The sequence below is a fragment of the Caretta caretta genome, chromosome 5 (assembly GCF_965140235.1).
Source record: "Caretta caretta isolate rCarCar2 chromosome 5, rCarCar1.hap1, whole genome shotgun sequence".
In the NCBI taxonomy this organism is placed as follows: Eukaryota; Metazoa; Chordata; order Testudines; family Cheloniidae; genus Caretta; species Caretta caretta.
This window is the reverse complement of record NC_134210.1, coordinates 81,553,286-81,575,414: the sequence shown is the minus strand read 5'-3', so window position 1 is coordinate 81,575,414 and position 22,129 is coordinate 81,553,286. Positions and strand designations below refer to the sequence as shown.

Here is a 22,129-nt window from a genome sequence, read left to right as displayed (position 1 = left end):
CTCCAACCCAATTTCCCTCCCTCCTGAGGGACATCACAGCTGCTTGTAAGATCCTGGGACTGAAACTGAACCCTGGAGTCTATGGTGAGGGAGCTTCCAAATCCCCTTGCCCTTTTGTCATGTTACCTTCTCCACAGTTATGTCTCTTACCCATGTCAGATCCGTCTGTGAGCTGGAGTGCTCCCACCTGGTTACTAGATAGATTCCCAGTAAGTAACAGAGACCTAACGGAGTAGTAGCTTTCTCTTGAACTAAACAGTTAAAAAGGGGACACAGACAAAACACCAAATCAGGTAAAACAGATTTCTCTTTCTCAGGAACAGCCTAAAAACAGCAGAAACCTTGTTAGTAGGTTTCAGAATATAGTAAGCAGTTGGAAGCAGCTTAGAACATACTAAAGCAATCCTTTACACTACTTCCTATACCTGAATGGAAAGACATACTAAACTATGTACTCCATATTACGCACACACAAAAAACCCCACTTTAAACCATAACAATCTCTTCTGTGGGGTGGTAAAACTTGGCTGTGTGGGTTGATAATTCCAGAAGGTGTGTGAGATGAGGATAATGTCCTGCCCATCAAGTGACAGTGTCACTCAGAGTTCCACACAAATTATTACAGCAGTGTCTAGAACCCTGTTTTTCTTTTTTGTGTGAGCTACAAATCTTATCCTACAACAGAGACCCTGATTTGAAAGGTCACTAGATGTTGTTCCACAGTAGGCTTTAGTCAATGAAGACTATCCACCTCCCAAGTGGATGAGTGCATTGGCTGAGTACTCACCAAGGGGAGCAGTCCACTCACCACCCACCCCATCTCCTTCCCCCACCCCCACCCCCGGAGTCAAGGATCAAGTAAAAAGGAGAGAAAAAGAGACAAAGAAAAAAATGTCCTCCTTTGAACTCCAGACTCTCTTGCCTACAGTGAGAATGGGGTCACCTTTGTCCGGGGCTTTGCACAGCTCATGCAAGTCTTTGCCTCACGACTGGACTGGAAAACCTTCTGCAGAACCAGCTGCAGTTATCCTCCAGGACTTGCTGCCTTCTGCCTTGACCCAAGGGCTGCTAGGAACTCCTGCAGGCCGGTGTTAGTTACAGCTCCCTGCACGGCTGGTCTCACAGCAGTGTGGTGGGGGTGTTACTGGGTTCCCACAGTTCAGTTCCATCCCTGCTGCTCCACTTACAGAGACCCCCATTAAGGAGAGTAAGTGTCTCTGGTTCCCCAGGCCACTCTCTACAGAACCCCACCCATCTCTAGTGCTGTTGCTCATTCCCCTCTGAGGGGTCCTGCGCTGCTGAGTCTGTCATCCCTTCATGGTGGGTTTTCTGCTCTGCTCTCTGACACCTCCCGTTACACTTTTCGCTGTCTTTATGCAGCTTCCCTCCAGCCTCTCATGCTGTTTTTCTCCTCCTGGCTTCCAGCCACAGCCCCTCATCCTGCCTTGTGCTGCTGTATCTGTCCTTCCCACAGCACACACAGAGGCCAGGACCTGAGCTGAGCTCCCTGACTGGCCTGGCTGCCTGGTCAATTAGACTTATTTGGAGTACCGGCTATTTCCCATTGGACCTGATCTGGAGCTCTCAGATTGGCCAGAGGTTCTTTCAGTTCGAGGATCCTGATTCCTTCTCAGTCCTTCCCTTGTCTCATTTGTATAGGGAGAGGGCCAACCAAAAAAAACCCCACCAAGTTTTTGTAAGGGGCCAACTGTCCCATTACATTCCCCTGTGCTTTTCACAACTTACCTCCCTGGTTTCTAAAAATACCTGCCTGATGTACAATATATCACATAACATGTTGGGGCGGGGTGGGGTGACCCCAGTACAGCGGGTATCTCATTGTCCTTGAAAATCCATGCTCACCACTCTGCCCAAGCAGTCACTGTACCACGCAGTTGAGTAAGGCATTAGCAAAGTTAATAATGTCCATGACCATGTTCATGGGGGGAATCAAAACATAGGATCCTGAAATGGATTATATACAATTGAGGTTAGGTATTGCAGTTATATTTCACCTCTCCTCTACACAAAAACACTTCCGCTCATTGTTGAGATACTGGGTTGGTAGGACAGTCCTAGTGGAGCAGGTGGGTCTTTCGGAGCCCTTAACCTGACTGCCTCAGAAGCCCCATCTAGCTCTCCCTCATCCTCATCACTTACAGGTTCATCTACTGTGGCCACCCATTCAGGACAGCCTAATTCTGGCTCAGATTTTGCACCTGCTTCAATGGTGTACGTCTAAGGGACTCGGTTCTCCCTCTTTCTGCCACTGTCACATATGTTCCTGAGCGTAGTGGGTTTGGCTGGGGCCCTCTGTCTTATTGGTTTGGGAGATAAGGGCATAACTTGAGCTGATCCCCATGTACTGCTCTCTCTAAACCACCCTTCTCTGGCCATACAGCAGACACGGGCAACTCTAGATGGTTGCATTTCAGCATTATGTAGGTCACTGCTTCCCATCTATCCCCAATTTTATTCTGGCTCCTTGACTTGGTGGTTCCCGTCTAGGACTTGGTCACCAGTGCTGATGATGGCTCTGTGAGACTTATGAACATAGTCCCTCTTCCAAGACTAAGCTGCTTTTTCTGACACTTCTCAAGCAAGGGTCACAGGCCAACATGAACTGCCAGTGGTGTTTGTGGATGCATTCATGCAGTCCTCAACTTCAACCTCAGGTCAAGCTGACTTCCATAACACATCGATGGGCAACTATGGATCTCTCCTAAACAACAGACAGAATGGCGCGTAATCCGTTAATGAGTGCAGATAGCTGCTGTTTGCCAGAACCAATTCAGGAAGCTGGTCTTTCCATCTCTGCTTTTGTTCAGATTGCATAGTCCAGAGCACCTTATATATGGTATGGTTGAACCTTTCACAATCCCTCTTCCCTGATGGATGGTAAGGGATTGTCCTACCCTTAGCAATGTGATACATTTTACACAGCTCTGCTATCCCACTGGATTCGAAGTTTCAATCTTGATTGGAGTGCAGACATGCTGGACATCTGTAATATACAAACCAATGTTGTATCAGGGCTCTAGTCATTGTAAGTGCAGTCTGACCCCGTGTGGGTACTGCAACAGTAAACCATGTGAACATATCTGTCAGCACCAATACACTCTCACACCCATCAGATGGTAATGGCATTATCTGGTAATGTGTAGTCCAGAGCCACTCCCTCCAGTGGACTAGTTACATTTATACATCCTATAGTGATTCTCTCACAGGGACACAAGTCTTTGGACAAAGCACATCTCTTACAGTGCTTAGTCATTGTGCAATCTCTTGTGCCATATTGGGTCAATAAAAACTCTGTTGAATGACTTTTGTGGTATCTCTGGAACCAAAGTGTCAGGATGGGTCCAATGTATGGGTCTTCAGCTTGGAGCCTGCAAAAGTCCCCTACTGTGACCCAAATTTTTTTCCATTTGGTTCTGAGTAATTTTATAGCACTTCTGAGTCAGAGTTTGCTCCAGTGATTCTCCAGAGCCATCTTCCTGATTCGAGATTATAGGCCAAAAACTCATCTTCAGATCCTCTGCCACTATCATGAGGAAGTCTTTGTTATTCTCAATGTCTGGGACCTCTCCCCACTAGGTCAGGTATGGGACAGGACATCAACATTCTGGTTCAACCAGACAGATTTGTAATACAAGTCAAACTGGAAATCCACCAGCTGGGCTACCCATCTCTGTTCAGGATGCTGCCAGTCTGGGAGCAACAAGTATCTCATTGGGTTGTGGTCCATGAAAAAAACAAACTTTTGGTACAGCAGATGATCTTTGAATTTTCCAGTCACCACCCACTTCATTGTAAGCAGTGTCAACCTGAATACATTGTAGTTCTTATTTCTTCTGCATTTCTCAATATCGTGCTTGCATATGAAATTACTTTTTCCATTCCATCTTGCTTCTCGCTGAGCACAGCTCCCAAGCCAAGTCTACATGCATCAGTGGTGAGAGTGAATGGTAAACTGAATGGTAAAACTCCAATACTGGGGGACTCATTAACTTTTCATGTAGCTTTCTGAAAGCGTTGACATGTTTGATCCCACACAAATGGTGGTAAGACCTCCTTCCTGCGTCTTCTTTTTGTTTGCACCACCAACTTGAATAGAGGGGCAGCAATCTCAGAGAACTGGGGAATAAATCACCTGGTAATAACTCATATAGCCCAATGTGTGTAGTACTTCCCATGGATTAGTTGGCATAGGCCAGTTAACCAAAATTTTAGTCTTTTCTTCATCTACTCAGATACTGAGAGCCATAACTATGTGTCCTAGGAACTGAACTTCCTTCCTCAACAAACATTTGCTAGGCTTCAGTTTGAGGCCATGCTCTTTTAACTTGGAAAACAGTGTCCAACTTCTCCAAGTGGATAGAATCACAGAAATATAGGGCTGAAAGGGACCTCAAGAAGTCATCAAGTCCAGCCCCCTGTGCGGAGGCAAAACCAAGTAAACATAGATCATCTCTGCCAAGTGTTAGTCCAACTGTTCTTAAAAACCTCCAATGATGGGGATTCCACAACTTCCGTTGGAAGCTTATTCCAGAATTTAACTACTCTTATAGTTAGAAGGTTTTCCCTAATATCTAATCTAAATCTCCCTTGCTGCAGATTAAACCCGTTACTTCTTGTCCAATCTTAAGTGGACATGGAGAACTATTGATCAAAGTTCTGTTTATAACAACCCTTAATATATTTGAAGACTGTCTTCAGTCTTCTTTTCTCAAGACTAAACATGCCCAGTTTTTTAAACTTTTCCTCATAGGTCAGGTTTTCTAAACCTTTTATCCTTTTTGTTGCTGTCTTCTGGATTTTCTCCAATTTGTCCACATCTTTCTTAAAGTGTGGCGACCAAACCTGGACATATTACTCCATCTGAGGACTGAGGAAAATATAATTATGTTATCCAGATGTATAAGGAGAATTTCATAGATATAACTGCTCAACATCATCTCCATTAAGCATTGGACAGTGGCAGGGGCACTGAATAGCCCAAACAGCATCAGTGTCCACTCAAACAGTAGAAACCAGGTAGTGACAGCAGTCTTCTCTCTGTCTTCTGGATCCATTGCCACCTGGAAATACCAGAGGTGCAGTTTAATTTTGAAAAGATTTGGGTCCTTCACAAAACTCCAGAGATGCTTCAATTCTTGGAAGAAGATATGCTTCGTTTCAGGGCACCTGGTTAAATCACCTATAATCACAGCAGAAAAGGACACCTCCACCTTTCTTCACCACTACCACAGCCATGGGAGGATGCCATGGGAGAGCAGATCCTGCATATCGCTTGAATTCCTGGAAGACAGCTGGGGATCTTCCTGTGTCTCTTTAATTGTTCCACTTCCCCCACAGGGATTTGATGGGTATTCGTGGTGTTCTGCACAAAATTGGTGTCATCTTTGGAGAATACATCCTTATGTTTTTCCAATCGCTTGACCAGTCATTGTACCTGATTTTCAGTTAGATCCTCCTGTTCAATCTGTACTAGAACCTCCTAGTGTGGATAACCAGTGGCTGAGCCTGAAAAAGTCATACCCTCAACCTCCTGGGTGTGTAATACGTTCCCAGTGTTACTGAACACTACTTTTCCCACTGGGACTACTGTAGTTGGCAAGTAGACCTCAGCAATGAGAACCCCTGGATGAAGTAGGATGGTCCTTTCACTAGCATTTAACACTATGGGTGGAATTTGTCCACCCTTACTTTGAGCCAAAGCATCAGCCACATATAGTCCGTCGGGCAAATCTGTTGCACAGGACCCTTCCACTGTCCCCTTACAAAAATAAAGGGCCAGATTCTGTCTTGTCAAAAAACCTGAGGGAAGGTTCCTCTTTTGGAGCTTCTCCCCACATTATTTAATGGAGAGGGGTGCCTTCCCTTCAAAATGGGCAGATAGTTTGGCCCCCAGAATCCCCAGATCTTGAGATATTGTCCAGAGCCATTTGTGCTGAGGCCCTGTGCCTCCTCTGCAGCTTCAGGGTCTACTGTCCTTCCACAGTCCATTTCCAGTTGATTTGGCAGGGCTTCTCCCATTTGCCACTGCCACTGGGATCCTCACCCTTCAAAGGGGGTAACCCACTGCACATAGATGGCTCCATGAAAAAAACTGAATCAGCACCAGACTGCACTAAGTTTTTAGTGAATTCCATGCAGAGTTATAGGGGAAAAAGTGAACAATTGAAAGATAAGTGATTGGGGACAATTCCCTTCCCCCACTCTGACTTGGGTCAACTACTTCCCAGATGCAAAGACAAAAGAGCCCTCCATAGGGTTCAGAAAAGGAATGGTGACTCTGAGCAGGCAGATGACTCTCTTCCACACAGAAGTGGGAGTCCTACACACTGAAGATCCTCTACATGTGAAGCACTGGGATGCATGATCTGGTCCCAAATTTCTAGTTATTCTCTTTGTAAAGATTTACACATTTTCAAAGTTTTGTCTTTCTTGTAATAATACATCCCAAGAAACTAGAATAACGTAACTAAGAAAGTGATGAACTTCCCCATATTATCTCAATGGAGTGTTAACTTTCAAGTGTAATTATTAGCCAGTAAGCCTCTAGGTTTACCTATGTTTATATGTGGCATTTATAATAACCGAACCACTTCATATATGTATGTATATGAAGGATAACATCTGAGAAATCCCAAAAGAGCCCAGAGAGAGAAGGTACAATCTCAGAATTTCCAGTTTTCAGAATACAATTTAATCCATTCAATGTCATGTAAATTATTGCCACTGATTAATTGTATTGTAGCAGTTTTGCGTGAATTACACAAAGATAATTCCCTCACTTATTTTCAGGTATATACCACAGGCTTTGACCATACCTGCCCTTCTCTACACTGACCAGTCAGTTGAGGTCAGCATCATGACTTTTAACCCAATTGTTAAAAATTGTATTTAAACCGAATTCAGTATCTTTCAGTTCAGAAAAACCTTCAAAGAGCAACAAAGCTGCTGCTCCAGCATACGCTCTCCATAGAAACTCTAGCATCCATACTGTTACTGGTCTCCTCAACACAAGATGATCATCTCATATACAGCCATGGGCTGTGGCAGAAAGCCACAAATAGGCTGTAAGGATGTAAGTATTAACTATATATATTTATTAGATCTATCTACAATTATGCACACCAACTTTGGCAAGGAAAGATGACAAGTATTGAGGACACTAGATCTCAGATGTAAGAACATGCCAGAATTTATGGATATTGGCCTTCAAACCAAGAATATCTGATAGAAGGATCGTGAGATGTCATCACCACATTAGGGATAATTAAGAAGGCTGTATCTAACCCCAAGTACATCGCATTCAGGAGTCCACAGAAAACCTCTGGAGAACAAATGCCTGTACATTCTTACTACCATTAACCAGTTCTTCTTTGACAGTAATGGAGGTTCTAGAAGGCATGTAAATCCAGAACAGTACTGTACCCTTAAAGTTAACAGGGAAGGGGGAGGTAAATGGGCTTGTGTTCTTTTTTGTATCTTTGTGTGGTACAAAAAAAAAAGACTTGAAAGGTTTTGTGGAGGGGAAGAGTGAGAGGCTAATTTTAAAAAATTACATTTTGTCTTTCACATTAGAATTCAGGTCTGATTTACCGCAGGAGGTTCTGGGGATATGTCTGCACTAAGCTATTTTACTTAAAATAGCACCAAGGTAAATTTGCTGGCAGCATTTTAGACAAACACTTAAGTGAGTGGAGAACTGGTGAAATTATGACATCAGAAGAGTCGAGTGAACACTGAATAACTGAAAGAGAAAGTTCAAATAGGAATTAATTCAAGGAAATTTTATGGCCTGGTATCATGCAGGAGGTCATACTAGATTATCACAGTTGCTTTTCTGGCCTTATTATCTATTAAAGAAAAATTTTAGTCAGACTGTTTAAAACTATCTATCTGTTTTTTGCTTACTTAACTTTACTTACTTGTTTTTGTTATTTAACTTCAGTGACTAATTCTGCAGAGAGTAAGTCTTCAGTCAAGATTCAGCACTCCCACCCATTTAAGTAAAATATAAGAACTCATAATATGCATGCCTGAAGATACCCAGGAAGTCCCCCAGCAAAATGAGGGAAGACTGGATGCGACATTCCTAATATGTCTAAGATCTAAAAAAGAAAAAAAGTTCAGGTGTTTTTTATACATTATTTAAAAAGGCATAAAAGTCCACAACAAAGGAACTTTATTGTGCTCCCCTGAGAAAACATTGGAGTGTCCTTTAAGAAGGTGGGTAGTGGGTGTGAAAGACCAGCCCTATTCCTGGGTGAAGCTGATGATAAGTTTGTGAGTAGCAGAAGAAATCTTTCCACACAATGTGTTTATTATGCTAGTTCTGGAAAGATATGAGGCTTCTAATTCTGTTGGTAACCCCCAGAAAAACATGAAAATTAGTGCCAGATGCCAAGGGGAACATATTTTCTATGAATGTAGAACCAGGCTGTCAGATTATCTGCCCTGTTATGGCATTAAATTATCTATGTGAACATCTATATACAGTGACAAAAGCCAAGTGACACACAGTGATGGAACTGTTGCTACGTAACAACTCATCTGTTTGTGGGATAGTCAGACAACTAAGTTTTAAGCTCCCTGTCTTACATTTCCCTAGTTATAGGTCTCTATTTGCAAACTGATCTTCATAGGCAGGTATCTGTGCCTAGCTCTTTGCTGGATCAGGGTTACAGCACCCATATTAGGACAATAAGTATTTTCCCTTTCCACATTCTGCTGTATAAGCAACATGTTATAAAAATGTCTCACTTTCCAGGTTAACGTGACACTTTTTATGAATATTTAGATATTTATTTTTACATAGAAATTTTATTCTCTATTAGTTACTGCCTTTCACTAGCCTATCACTTTTCTCTAGTAGCATGGGTGAGTAGATTTGCAAACAGAAAAGAATGGTAGTTTTCTAGGGCAATTTAAGTGTGTTTGTAATGTAAAAACTTTCTTCTTTGACGCTCCTTGAAAGCAACACACTGGTGGCTAAAACAACAATACTACAGTACTGTGAATGTTGCTTGTACTGCAAGATCCACTTGTTAAGCATATTGGGCCAAATTCAGTGCACCCAAGCAATCCTTTTCTTCCCCTCCCACTTTCTGAGACATATTTTTGGTGCCTTTTGCTTCCTGAAAGTATTCCAGCTTGCATCTTTCAATGTCATAAAAAATATTATAGATTGCATGAGTTTTTCAAAGGGACTTCCAGTATTTGTGATGTCACTGAATATAACAATCTAAGTATTTTCAATATACCTGGAAATACCAAAAGAATTACATGGTGAGAGGAAAGAAGATATGAGGAAGGGGACATGCTGGAAAAGGAAGATTTTTTTTAACGGGGAGCTGAAGAGGTATTTCTATGATGAATGTCAACGGCCTTTAGGTGTCTAATTCCTTTAGCTTCTTTGAAAATCCCAGCCCTTATCTTTAAAATGATCTCTATATGCATATACCTTAATGCTCTTGTTATATTAGTATTCTGTTTTATGAATTAGTTATCCTTCTGGCTATGTTACACATGATTTCTCTGAAATGACAGACACAGACATCCATGCTAACAATAAAGCAATAGCTTGGAACTGAAGTATATAACTCATTGCCCAAGCAGTACCTGGGGTGAGCTAACATAAGTGTAAAGTGCCACTTTTAATAATCTAGCCACAAAACAGTATGTAGCAGAAATAATCTAGTGCACCACACAGTATCAATCAACACTATTTCAGTACTATGATCTACCTAAATTCATATACTACACAGTCAAAAACTTAAAGCTAGCTGCTGCTTTTTTTTTTAACCTCTGTAAATAATAAGATACAAATAAATGTGGCCAGTGCTTTAAAACAATCACTTTGGACCTAAATTTGTTGGCACAAATATAATTATCACTACCTAGCATTAATTCCCTTTAGTTTAATCCTAGTAAAAAGGAGCATCAATGAAACAAATAAATGCCATTCTATGAACTTTGCTTTTCATAGTAATTCAATGAGATATTTGCTTTTCTATTTTTATGTAATCTCCAAATAAAGAGACATCCCTGTTTTAAGTGACAATGACTTTAAAGACATTAATAGTGATGTTTTAAATAAAGGGGCTCTTATGCACAAAACGGTAATTATATGGGTAATTAAAATCCACTGCGGCAATAATGGTGCTCTGTGGCCTGCAGAGCATTCCTCAGCCATAGCGCATACAAAGCTCACAGGCATCATTTACATACTGCTTCTAATAGAAGGGGAAAGCCCAGCTTTTACAGAAAGTCTGGCATAGTTCTAAAACAAGCAGTTTTAAAAAAATGGTTAAGATCCTTTTCTTGAAGGCTGTCTCCCACAGAATAAAAACAGCAGAGCTCCATACTTCGCAAACCTTTATTCTCCTAAATTATTCAGCTGTGCTAGGTCACAGTGATCACTCTTCCAGGAAGGTTTCTTCTAATCAATGGAAGGAATTTCTTATGCTGACAGTCTAGTCTCTCTCTGACCCTGGCTGGGTGGAATCGTCACAGTTTCATGGGCTTATTTCTTTCCACTAAAAAGACTGACCAAAACATATATTTAAAGCATTGGGGGAGGAGCTAGTAGGGGGTCTGATTCTCCCCTCCTTCTTCCCTGAGACCACATGCGTCCCAGTGCTTCTCCTGGAGCAGTGTGGCTCTGCACTGTCCCTAGTGCTATGAGGGCATAGCACTAACCAAGAGAAAGCTTACAAAGTAGTGGGCAAACGTTATGATTTTTATTGTCATATGAATCACAGTTATAAAAATGGCTGATTTTAGTCATAGAACTTAATAATGATACTTTGAAAAAAGCCATTTGTAAATTACTCTGTCCATATAGAGCCTGATTGCCCACTCATTATGTTAGTGAGCAATTACACGTGCAAGTAGTGCCTTTGAGGTCTATGGTGTACATGTGAGCACTCAACCCTGTGAGTAAAAGTAAGCAATAGTGTTGCATGGGTGTAATACTGAACAGAACTTGGCCCTTTGGTTTTGCTGATATTTTATACATAAACAACACAATCATCTTCTACCAAGGCTCTTATGCTATGTATTTAATATTTAAATACTAATACATCTACTTTAACATTTTTATGTTTCATTTTTGACAACTGCAAGAACAAAATACAATCGAGCATTCCTTAACTGAATCTATGTTGACACAAACTAGTACAAGCGTAAGTAATTTTGGTGACAGCCTCTCCCAAAAGCATATAAAAAAAGAAAACAAAAAGCTCTAATGACAGAGAATTGAATAAACAGGATAGATTATTTAATATACTTCTATTACCAGCTGCAAACATTGCTTTTTTCTTTCAAGTGTCTCCAAAATCAAGTATTCACTTACAAGAGTATAAACAAAGGGTAAAAAAGTGTGTCGTAATAAATAAAGTGCAATAATTTGCATCCATGTAATCTAAAGCTTTAGGACTCTTTATTCAAACCATTATTACATAGTATGATCAAGGTACAATGCAAAATATAGATAGACCACAAGCAACCTTGAGGAAGCTTAACTCCTTATGCTTCAGTGTTATATAGTAGTGGAAAATAAAGATTAAAGAACACCCACAACACCAAAGATCTTCTTGAGAATCATATGTTGCTTTTGAGCTAAGTGTTTATGGGTAAACATGTTTCAAAAGAGGTTAAAGTCAGAGCTGGATCACAGGATCCAAAAAGGCAGTGAAATGACCAAGTATCATTACTCTTATTTATGGAGTAAGGCCAAAATCCTGCCACCCAAGCTCTCAGCCTGAGAAACTCAGCTGGATACTGGGGAGCGTCGTCAGGGAATAGCGAGAAGAATCCTTCCCCAAAGGCAGTGGAGGAGGAACAGTTGTTTTTAAACAAATACATTTCTAATTGAAGGCCTTTCCACTCCAGCTGTCTTAGCCTAATTTTTAAATAGGCTTACAGTGGATGACGCAAGTCTGCTGCCTCTGGGGGCCAGAGCTACCACAGCATACAAGCATTCTGGGATCTCGCTTCTTTTCTTGAGTTTTGTAATTCTGGCACATGGTCATGAATGTTTTGGAAAAGATTTTTAAGACAAGGGCTAAATGCTGCCCACAGATATTAGTGTGTACAACTCCTATTTAAGTTTTATTAGTGTAACATACATGTATTTGTGGGCAGATTTTTGTCCAAAATTTGCACTAGTGCTTATGGGGCATCTATAATAATTTGATTATATGGACTCAAAAGTATATTGTCGGGAAAAATTCTGCACTAGGAGGTGGAGGCACTAAATGACCAACTTGATCTTTCTATCTTTCACATCTATTATTCTATTTGTATGATTCCCATTCTAAATTTATAATTCTATATTGTCTATTATTTGCTGACTAATATCTCACACTTCCAAACAGCAGCTGACAAAAACCATATATAAGAACTGCATCAGTTATGTCACTATAAACAGTTTAACTGCTGTAGACCTTCACCTCTTGATGATTTTTTTACATAAGGCTGCTTCCAATGTATTAGTTTCCTTGGGGCTACCAAGCTTAGTTTGACTATTGGCTTCAATAGGCTCTGATGCCAGCCAGCCATGCATAATGGCTTCTTTGTCTAGTTGTCACATGAACAGTTTTAGATTATTTATTTAGATTATTGTCACTCCAGGCTTAAACCGGAAGGCATGCTTTCACACAAATCATCCACTTCGTGGGCTCTCTTTGGCAGGAGCCCTGTGCTTAGAACTATTTTACTCCATAGTTTATCAGGATAGCTGATTACTAAAACCTTGAGAATAAAGTTTCAAAATCTCTCATCTAATTCAACCAATGCTTAATTGTATCCACCTGTCACAAAAACAAAGAGGCAAGTAGCATGAATTAGACAGCATTTAAATAATGATGCATTATCTAATTTCAAGGAAGAATCAAAACCCAATTCAAGTGTTAAACCATACGGATAATAAAAATATATACTGCAGTGGGATTAAAGAGCTGACTGAAAGTAACAACAGAAATAAAATTTAGAGGTGAATTTGGCAGTCATCCTTAATTCATCCTGTTGTGAGCATATTGCAGCAAATGTGGTCAGAAGCATCCCCCATTATTCTGAAACCACCTCAAAAATTTAACCACAATGGGGAGACAAGCACAGCATTTCAGCTACAAAACTGTACCTCTTTGTTTTACCAGTCTCTTCCTTACCAGGATTTATGTACCACTAATTAGAGTTTCAGGTGGTACATAGGGCTTTGCGTGGAGTTCATTCTAAAACAGTGTTTGGGAAAGAAAACACATCAAAGTCAAACTTTTCTGCCTCTGAAATACACAGCTCAAATATCTTAGAAAAAATTAGGAAGATAACACTTATATTGATTTTTTTAACAAGAAAAATACAGATTAGTTTTGTGGTGACAGCAATGTTAGTTTGTATTACATTCTCTAAGAAAGAAATCCATCAAATTCCCTTGCTGTGGATAGCTAATAAGTCTGTAGTAGAGTCTGTGACATGCTAGATGGTAGACAAGCAGCAAACATGAAGGAATCATTCCAATGTACGCTGCTAGTGCATTGAAATCTATGAGACTCCATTAGGGAATAAACATCAGACTTTATAAGAACAGAATTTTCTTTGGAAGACTGAGACCTAAAATATTGAGGACTGGACTCTAATCCCCTTACTCACTCTCTGAAATACCGTGCTCTGGAAGCACTACAACTGAAGTCAGTAGCGCTACTACTGGAGTGAGGTGCTGTTCAATTAGAGTAAGTGTAACAGAAACTAGCCCTAAGAGAGATCAGGGTGCTCAGCAGCACCTCACATGATAGAGTTCCAAGTGCCTAAAAGGCCTCGCAAAACAATACGACTTATCCCAACTCCAATGGTGAAATGTTTGAAACAACAATCTATTTATTGTTTCCTGAGTTTAAACCAATAATAAAATAGTCCAGCTTCAGCCCATCTCATTCCACTGAAATGGCGCTCATCGGTCTCTAAATACCTCTTTCTGGCCAAATCTCAGAACCACTACTCCATCCTCATCCTCCTCAACCTGTCAGCTGTCTTCGACACCACTGACCACACTCTTCATGAAATCTTGTCCTCCCTTAGCTTCCATGATTCAGTCCTCTCTTGATTCTTTTTCTACTTTTCTAGAAGTATGCTCCTTCAGTATGCCATTTGGAGGATTTGCCCCATCCACCCTCCAATTTTCTATGCGGGTTAAACAGGTACTTGATCCCCTTCTCTTCTCCCTCTTGCCTCTGGGAATTTCATTTGCAAATACAAATCCAACTACAATCTTTACGCTGACAATTCACAGATCTACCTCTCTACTCCAGATGTGTTTCCTTCTGTCCACTCTAAAATCTTGGCCTGTCCCTCTGACCTCTCTTTGTGGATATCTAGCCATTAGGTCAAGCTCAACATGACAAAAACAGCGCTCCTAATCTTTCTCTCTCAAACTGTCCTCACTCCCTCCTTTCTGAACCACTACAGACAGTACTGCCATACTCCCTGTTACTCAAGCCTGTAACCTGGGTGTCACTTTTGAGTCAGCTCTATCTCAAGTTCCTCATACCCAGGCTGGGTCTAAACCTTGCCAATTCTTTCTGCCACTGTCACTAAGATATGGCCTTACCCATCTATCTACACCACTAAGACTGCCAGCCAGGCTCTCATCACCTCACATCTCTATCACTACAACATATTTTTCTCTGGCTTGACAAATACAATCTTGCCCCCACTGGTATGCATTCAGAATGGTCCTGCAAAGATAATATTCTTAGTTCTTCACTTTGGCTATGTCACCCCCTATCTTTGCATTTCTATCCTGGCTCCCCTTTCTCTATCACATCAAAGATAAACTATTTGCCATCACTATTTGCCTTTCACATGGATGTCATTTCTCATAAACTATCCAGATTTTGACTGCTGCCTCCAGTTGGCCAATGGTGCCAGCCTTCATCACTCACTTTTTATATTTTCAAACAAGCCCTTTTTTGCTTTCTCTCATGCTGCCATTCACACTTGGGAGGACCTCCTTGTAAACACCTGCAAAACCACATCATTGTCCTCTTTAAAACTCTCCTTTGCCCACACAAAACTTGACTGTTTATCATGCTGACCAAGGTTGGCTCATCGTTTGCGTGTACTCCCTCATCGTTCTGTCCATATCCACCTGTTGTCTTAAATTTACATCGTAAGGTCTTTGGGCCAGTGTTTGTAAAAAGCCTACCACGAGGATCTGATCAGGACTGAGGCTCCTGGGTGCTACCACAATATAATTAATAAACAACAACAGACACTCATATAGAGCTTCGCACTTTCAAGCTCCTTTACAATTAACTAGTAAATCCTCTTAGCACCTCTATGAATTGAATAGTTAAAAAATTAGATAGAATTAGAATTATCCCCATTTTATAGTTAGAGAAACGAGGCAGAGATTAAATGTCTTGCCTGAAGTTACACACTGAGTCAATGGTAGAGCCACGATTACAATTTCTGATGCCCAATCCCAGGCTCATTCCTCTAGAACTCATTGCCTCACACATCGAGAGAGTTCAAAATTATTGTTTCAGTGCACATTATGGATCAATTTATTTGCTAATTAGATATGAAAGATAGGTACATTATTTAAATTAAATTATTACAAGAGCTGCAACTAGACTTGCCTGTCTAAATTTCAGCCTGAAGCTAATTTGTACATCTCACAGACTGAACTACCTGCAGTCATTAATAGACGTTTTGCTTGAGTAAAGACCAAATAGTTTGTTTGGGTTTAACAAAAGAAACATTGACACAATTAATCAAACTGGATCAGCAAGGCCAATTGCCCTCCTAGAATGCTATCCCTATTTTTCTGACAAGATGGCTGTAATTGATATCAATAGTCTCAACTAATTGGAATAATGTTTACTACATGAAAATACAGATTTCTCTCACAATTTTATATGCCCAGATGAAAAGAAAACTGGCACAGTTATATATAAATTTGTGCCACATTGTTTTTAATTTATGTTTTTAAGTCTCTGAAAAAGACACGAGTAGAAATTATTAGAGATTAATGTCCTACATTAAATAGGTATTAGATTATCACTGCAAATCTAGGCTCAAATTCCATTATCCTTGCTGATGATGACCAGAACCTTGCTCCTCAATTAGTCCCACTGATTTCAGTGAGACTGTTTGTGGTATACAGTACTATTCAATGTAAGGGAACCAGACTTTGATTAGTAGAAAGGTAGTAACCGTGACAACTAGATGGTCAGATTCTGATGTCAATAAGACCATTCACTGAGTAAGGTGATACTTACGAGTGAGAATCTGGCCCATAATCCTATTGTTAAAGAAAAGATTTATAAAAGATTTTTTATTACCACACTATATTTCATAAAAGATATAAAATTAATATAATTAATGTGTATTTTGTAATGTTTTGTACAGCAACAAAAACTATCACATATTCAAGTACTCTGTATTTTTTCCAACAGCAGCTTAGTTTCCATTAGAAAGGGACATCTGATAATGCCAGTGCAACAAAAAGGTATGAGACATGCTGTGTAAAACTTTTGCCCAGTAATTTGAATAGAAACTCAAGGGATACTTACCAGCTGCAGTCAAAAGCCCCCTCAATACAACTCTGTTTTTTGCCAGTTAAACTGAAATATGTTAATACATTTCCTGTGTTCCTTCTGTATCCAAGTGAACTGCTTTTGAGAAATCAAAACTAGCTATTTGCTTCATTAGATGGTTGCGCTCATTTATTAAATATGCCTTTAAAAAAAATGATCATCATAATGTCCACACTGGGCCAGACCAAAGGTCCATCTAGCCCAGTGTCCTGTCTTCTGACAGTGGCCAGTGCCAGGTGCTTCAGAGGGAATGAACAGAACAGGTAATCATCAAGTGATCCATCCCAGCTTCTGGCAAACAGGCTAGGGACACCATCCTTGCCCGTTCTGGCTTGTAGCCACTGATGTACCTGTCCTCTATGAATTTATCTAGTTCTTTTTTGAACCCTGTTAGTGTCTTGGCCTTCACAACATCCTCTGGCAAGGAGTTCCACAGGTTGACCGTGCATTGTGTGAATAAATACTTCCTTTTATTTGTTTTAAACCTGTTGCCTATTAATTTCATTCAGTGACCCCTAGTTCTTGCGTTATGAGAAGGGCTAAATAACACTTCCTTATTTACTTTCTCCACACCAGTCATGACTGTATAGACCTCTATCATATCCCCCCTTAGTCATTATGCTCATGGTAGGTGCTGGATGAACCACCCAGGAGACTGAAATTCCCAGTTTATCTACAAATTAGGAACAGCATATGCAACAGTAGTGTAAAGTTCCCTATATTTTCCTCTTGTGTGCCTGGTTTAGAGGAATCACCTCTAGGATCTTGTCTACTTATTAGCTGTATTGCACTACCAGTGCAACTCCACCAGTGATAGCAGTGGTGGAAGCTGTTATGCAGACAGGCAGGACTCAGGTATTTTTACCACTGTGTCATCTATGTTTCCACACTACAGCTTCTACTATTTCTACTGCATGTAGAGAATTAAAGCTACAAAGTTTGCTAACGTCGAGGCAGCCTAGATATGAGAGGATAATTCAGTACCCAGGACTTTTTATTCCTTGGTGAAATAAAACATAAAAAAAAATAAAAAACATATTCTAGTTTATGTAATGTAAAAACTTATTCAGGGAAAACTAGACTGAGATAACCAACTCATTTTACATAGACCACTGAAAGGACAACAAAGGATCATTTTTGGACAGTTATGGATTAGAATTAGTGAGCTAGAGGTGAAAGATTCACTTTCAATCCCATGAACTGTCCAACTCCCCAATTAAAGTTATTATTTTAAAATGTTAGTCGTTTCTCTTTTAAGGAGATTTGTTAAAGGGCAATCTACATTTCAAATTTGGTTGTATGACAAGAGAGTATGGCCGTCCCAACTGTCTTTGTAGGGAAAATGATCTAGTTTTTACAATATAAGACCCACATTTTCAAGGTGTGCATGAGTGCAAGTTGGACACACGCAAAAGTGAAAATTTAGGCCTAAGCTCGTATTGTACATCCAATTTATTAAAAATCTTCTGTAACACCTCTGCTTGGCTGGCATATCTGACTTGAGACTGAAAATAAAACCTGCTACTCAATGGCTTTTAGAAGGAAACAGAATTAAGAACCCAGAAGACATGGATAATTTGCCCACCCAAATTGCTACTTTCATAAATTCCTCCTCCAGCTCAGTCAGTTACACCCTATACTGCACTTCAAAAAGAATGCACATAGTTAATTATGTATGCTTTCTCCCGGAATTGTGTTTTTGGGCACAACTGCCATTCAGGGTTGTTTACAATGAAATTGAAGTCTTAACCCAGCTTTCAGTTTCAGTCTCATATCAGATATGCCACTGCTCATTTAATGCATCTTTTAAGTGCGGGTCAGCAACAATTAAATTACACTTCTCCAAACTGATTTTTAGTTGTAAAAGTTGCTGAACAATAAAATTTTCCTGAAGTCATTGTTGGTCTCTCTTCCAAACTATTTGACATTGCCAAACATAGTTGAAAACCTCACTAACTTTTACACACAATCTCTTTTATACCATGCTGATAACATATTCTGAATAGAGATTTTAGACCTTCAGTGAACTGAAAGGATTATAGACCAAATGTAGGCACCTAATATAGAGAAAGCATCATCGTGGTGAATGGCATAGGAACTACATTTATATTCTGACTTTAGGGAAGTATCTTACAGCTAGTAGCAACATCTTTGAAGAATTCATAAGATTCCAGACTAATTTGTGTTCTTAGTTCATTCTGGAAAATTCACCTATAGGCTATTCTGAAAATAGAGTTTCCTTTTTTATAGTGGATTTGAGTTTATAATTCCAGCTGAAGTCTAACTAAGGTTTGGAAGAAATAAAAATAGGGAATATTTACACTCCCAAAATGCTTACAGGATATCACACTAGTGAAAGTCTTTATGCAGACACTCCTGAACACAGTCAAGTTATAAAGCAGGTGTGCATTTTTATGAGCAGAACCTGCAAGTTTACGTCCACTTACACCCCCATGTCTCCTCCTGTTGTACAATTGTTTTCAGAATTACTATTAGAGATCAAATTAGTTCAAGGGTTCTCAAACTGGGGGTCGTGACCCCTTAGGGATCGCAAGCTTATTACATGTGGGATAGCGAGCTGTCAGCCTCCACCCCAAAACCCTACTTCACCTCCATCATTTATAATAGTATTAAATATATTAAAATGTGTTTTTAATTTAGAAAGGGGGTCACACTCCCTTTGCTGTGTGAAAGGGGTCACCAATACAAAAGTTTGATAACCACTGAATTAGTTGCTTATAAAAAAAGGCCTTTGAAAACCTTTTCTTTTCCCTTGTTCAGGTACAGCCCAAATGCATCAGAATCAAAGGAGCCGAGCCAAAGTCTAAGAGCCTTCAAAGAAAAACTAAACCTCTTTAAAGAAACAGTTTCCCTGCTACTAGTGTGGTCTGCCAACCATAGGCTTGATCCTGCACTGAAGTGAATGGGCGTTTTCACTGACTGGAATGAGTACAGAATCAAGTCCCAAAGGAGGGGGAGTAGGAGGATGCTATAAGGCATGAGGGAGGAGAGCTGGGGATGTACTGAGTGGAATCCCTACTTATCAGTTCACACAGCAGTGATAACCCTAAAGAAAATTATGATTAGTCTGTTGCCTTGACTAATATGTAAAGTTATTAGCTTCCAACGAATAATTTTGAAGGCAAAGGGACAATGGAGAAAAAGTTACTCTCTGCAGAGGAAACATGTTTAAATGTTATTTTCCCCTTGCTTTGACTTAGAGAAATTCTGTCTAAACAGTCTAGACCAATTGGATGTGTGTGGATCATAGAAGTCAGTTTTATTATTTGTTTAAAATAACAGTCTGAAACAAAATATCTATATATTTACATATCACATCTGGTGTGGGTGCTAAAAGAAGGTATATTATCTATAGAGAAGAAATAAAAGGATTTTTTTAAGTTACTCCTTCACACATACAAAAATGAAAACAAGAGGCATCTGTATATCTAATTAGTTACCAAATCAGGAAAAAGAAGTGCTTCGGACTGTACCCAGTACTTTCAAGAAAGAAAGAATACAAACACATAGCCACTATAAAGAATAAACATGGCCCCTCAAAGCAGTGAGTGTTTAAGGAGAACCCGTCTCCAAGGTTTCCACACACTCAGCTCCCAACAAGTGGGGAATGGCACAGACTTCAGTATAAACATCACACTTTAAATCCGCATCTGACCCTCTTCTGGAGTGTCGAGAACATGTGGCACAGCAGCTCCCCTGCATCAGGGGACCTGGCAAACATTAATGCATCCGCAAACATTGAGTAACTAATAGAATAAAAGGGTTTTTTTGGAGGGGAATCCAAAGTTGCCAGAGCAAAAAAACAACAGCACTCCTAGGTAAAATGAACAGGAGTTCTTGTGGCACCTTAGAGACTAACAAGTACTCCTGTTATTTTTGCGGATACAGATTAACAGGGCTGCTACTCTGAAACCTGGGTAAAATATTCATGTTCGGAGAGGAATGGTGAGTCGAAAGTCGGCTGTAAACGACCCTAAGCGTGTTTCTCTCTGGACGAAATGCCCGACGTGAACCGCTCTCTAATCCACAAAGCGTCCAAAAGACTGGCAAGCGGCATATGAAATCCCAGCCCAGCCCAACCTCAACTTGGGGGGATTTTCCCTACAACAGCAACACTTAGGGGGCTTTTACCGCGCTCCCGCCACATGCAAAGTGCTGGGGGAGCAGATACAAACCTCTTGGGAACTGAGCGCAGCCAGCCCAACCCCACGCGCTAAAGGGCAGCGCACTGCTGAGGGGCTGGAGCCCAGAGGTCGGGCACAGCCCCCCCACCCCTTGCCAAGGAGAGCAAGCAAAGCACCAGGCCCTTGCCGGGCTTCCTTACCTGTCCCTGGAGATGCTGAGCTGCACCCCAGCAGCGTCCTCTTCAGAGCTGCGCGCACCCCCCTCGCCCGGTACTTGCTGCGGCGCGGTGGCTCAGCCTACAGCCGGCTGCTCCACTGAGCGGAAGCCAGCATAGTGATTTGGCCCTAGGAGGAAGGGGGCAGGAGAAGTAGATCCCCTCCCCGCCGCACAGCGGGGTCCCCCTGGCCGCCGGGTGTGGAAGGCTCCCGGGATAGGGAGAGCCGGAGGGGGAGCTGAGCTGCGGCTGCTCCTGGGACAGTCACCGGCCGAGGCGCTTCTCTGCCGCCTCCTGCCGCTCCTGGCTGGCACGTAGCGCGAGTGCCCCCCGCTGCCGCCCACGCTGTCCCGGGCGGGCTCCTGGAACCTGCTGCTCCCCTTTGTGACACCACAGCGCGCCTCGGCCAATGGCAAGTGCCCCGCCGCCGCGCTGGAGCGAGAGGCGTGGAGTTCCCAGCCCCAGGGAGAGGAGACGGAGCAGAGGATGCTGCTGCTGTCTCCAACTTGGCTGGCCGGCGTGGGACAGCCTCCCACCCAGCCACACATACGCTGCCTGGTGAAATGCCCCTCTGCCCCGCGGCAAGGAGCGCCCGCAGCCAGAGCGGCCCCCCCACCGGAGCCAGTGGCGGGACACACGCCAGGAGATTTACAGGCGGGACAGAAAGGCACCCCGAGGCCGCCGTCAGCGGCAGGTACAACCGGCCGGCTCCCCGCGCTGGGCAAGCTGTGCTCAGCTTCGCACTCTCCCGAGCCTGAGGTTGGCCAGGGGCCGGGCTGCTACTGGAGGCAAGTTGGGGCAGCCTGAGAGCTCCAGTGCCCGGCCCAGGCCCCAGGGCCCAGCCGCTCCACTGAGGATCGCAGGGAAGCGCCAGACATGACTTATTGCCCAGACACTGAGGACCCACTTGCAATGGCAAAATGCCACCCAAGGCTCCTCCTACTTGGGGGAAGACTCCTCAGGGGTCAAATCAGCCAAGGGCTTTGCACTGGAACTATGCCAAGGCACAGCAGGGCCAGGAATTTGGCCTACAGTATCTAGGGGGAAATCCTGGCCCCCTGAAAGTCAATGGGGGTTTTGTGCAGGCTTTCAGCCCAAGCATAGATGCAGGACAAAGCTACACTGGACTTTAGGCCCAGTATTTGTTTGTCATGGC

The 22,129-nt window shown here is 41.8% G+C and overlaps 1 protein-coding gene across 2 annotated transcripts in view; it reads right to left on the bottom strand.

The window, feature by feature from the left end:
- The window catches only part of MEGF10 (multiple EGF like domains 10), a 147,783-nt gene extending 126,208 nt beyond the window's left edge, over window positions 1–21,575 (bottom strand). The window contains exon 1 of one of the 2 annotated variants that reach the window (XM_048850889.2): window positions 20,959–21,575. The gene's annotated coding sequence lies outside the window, so the exon portion shown is untranslated. The remainder of the gene's footprint in view (window positions 1–20,958) is intronic. The other variant, XM_048850888.2, reaches the window with a different exon arrangement.
- Between the last annotated feature and the right edge of the window lie 554 nt (window positions 21,576–22,129).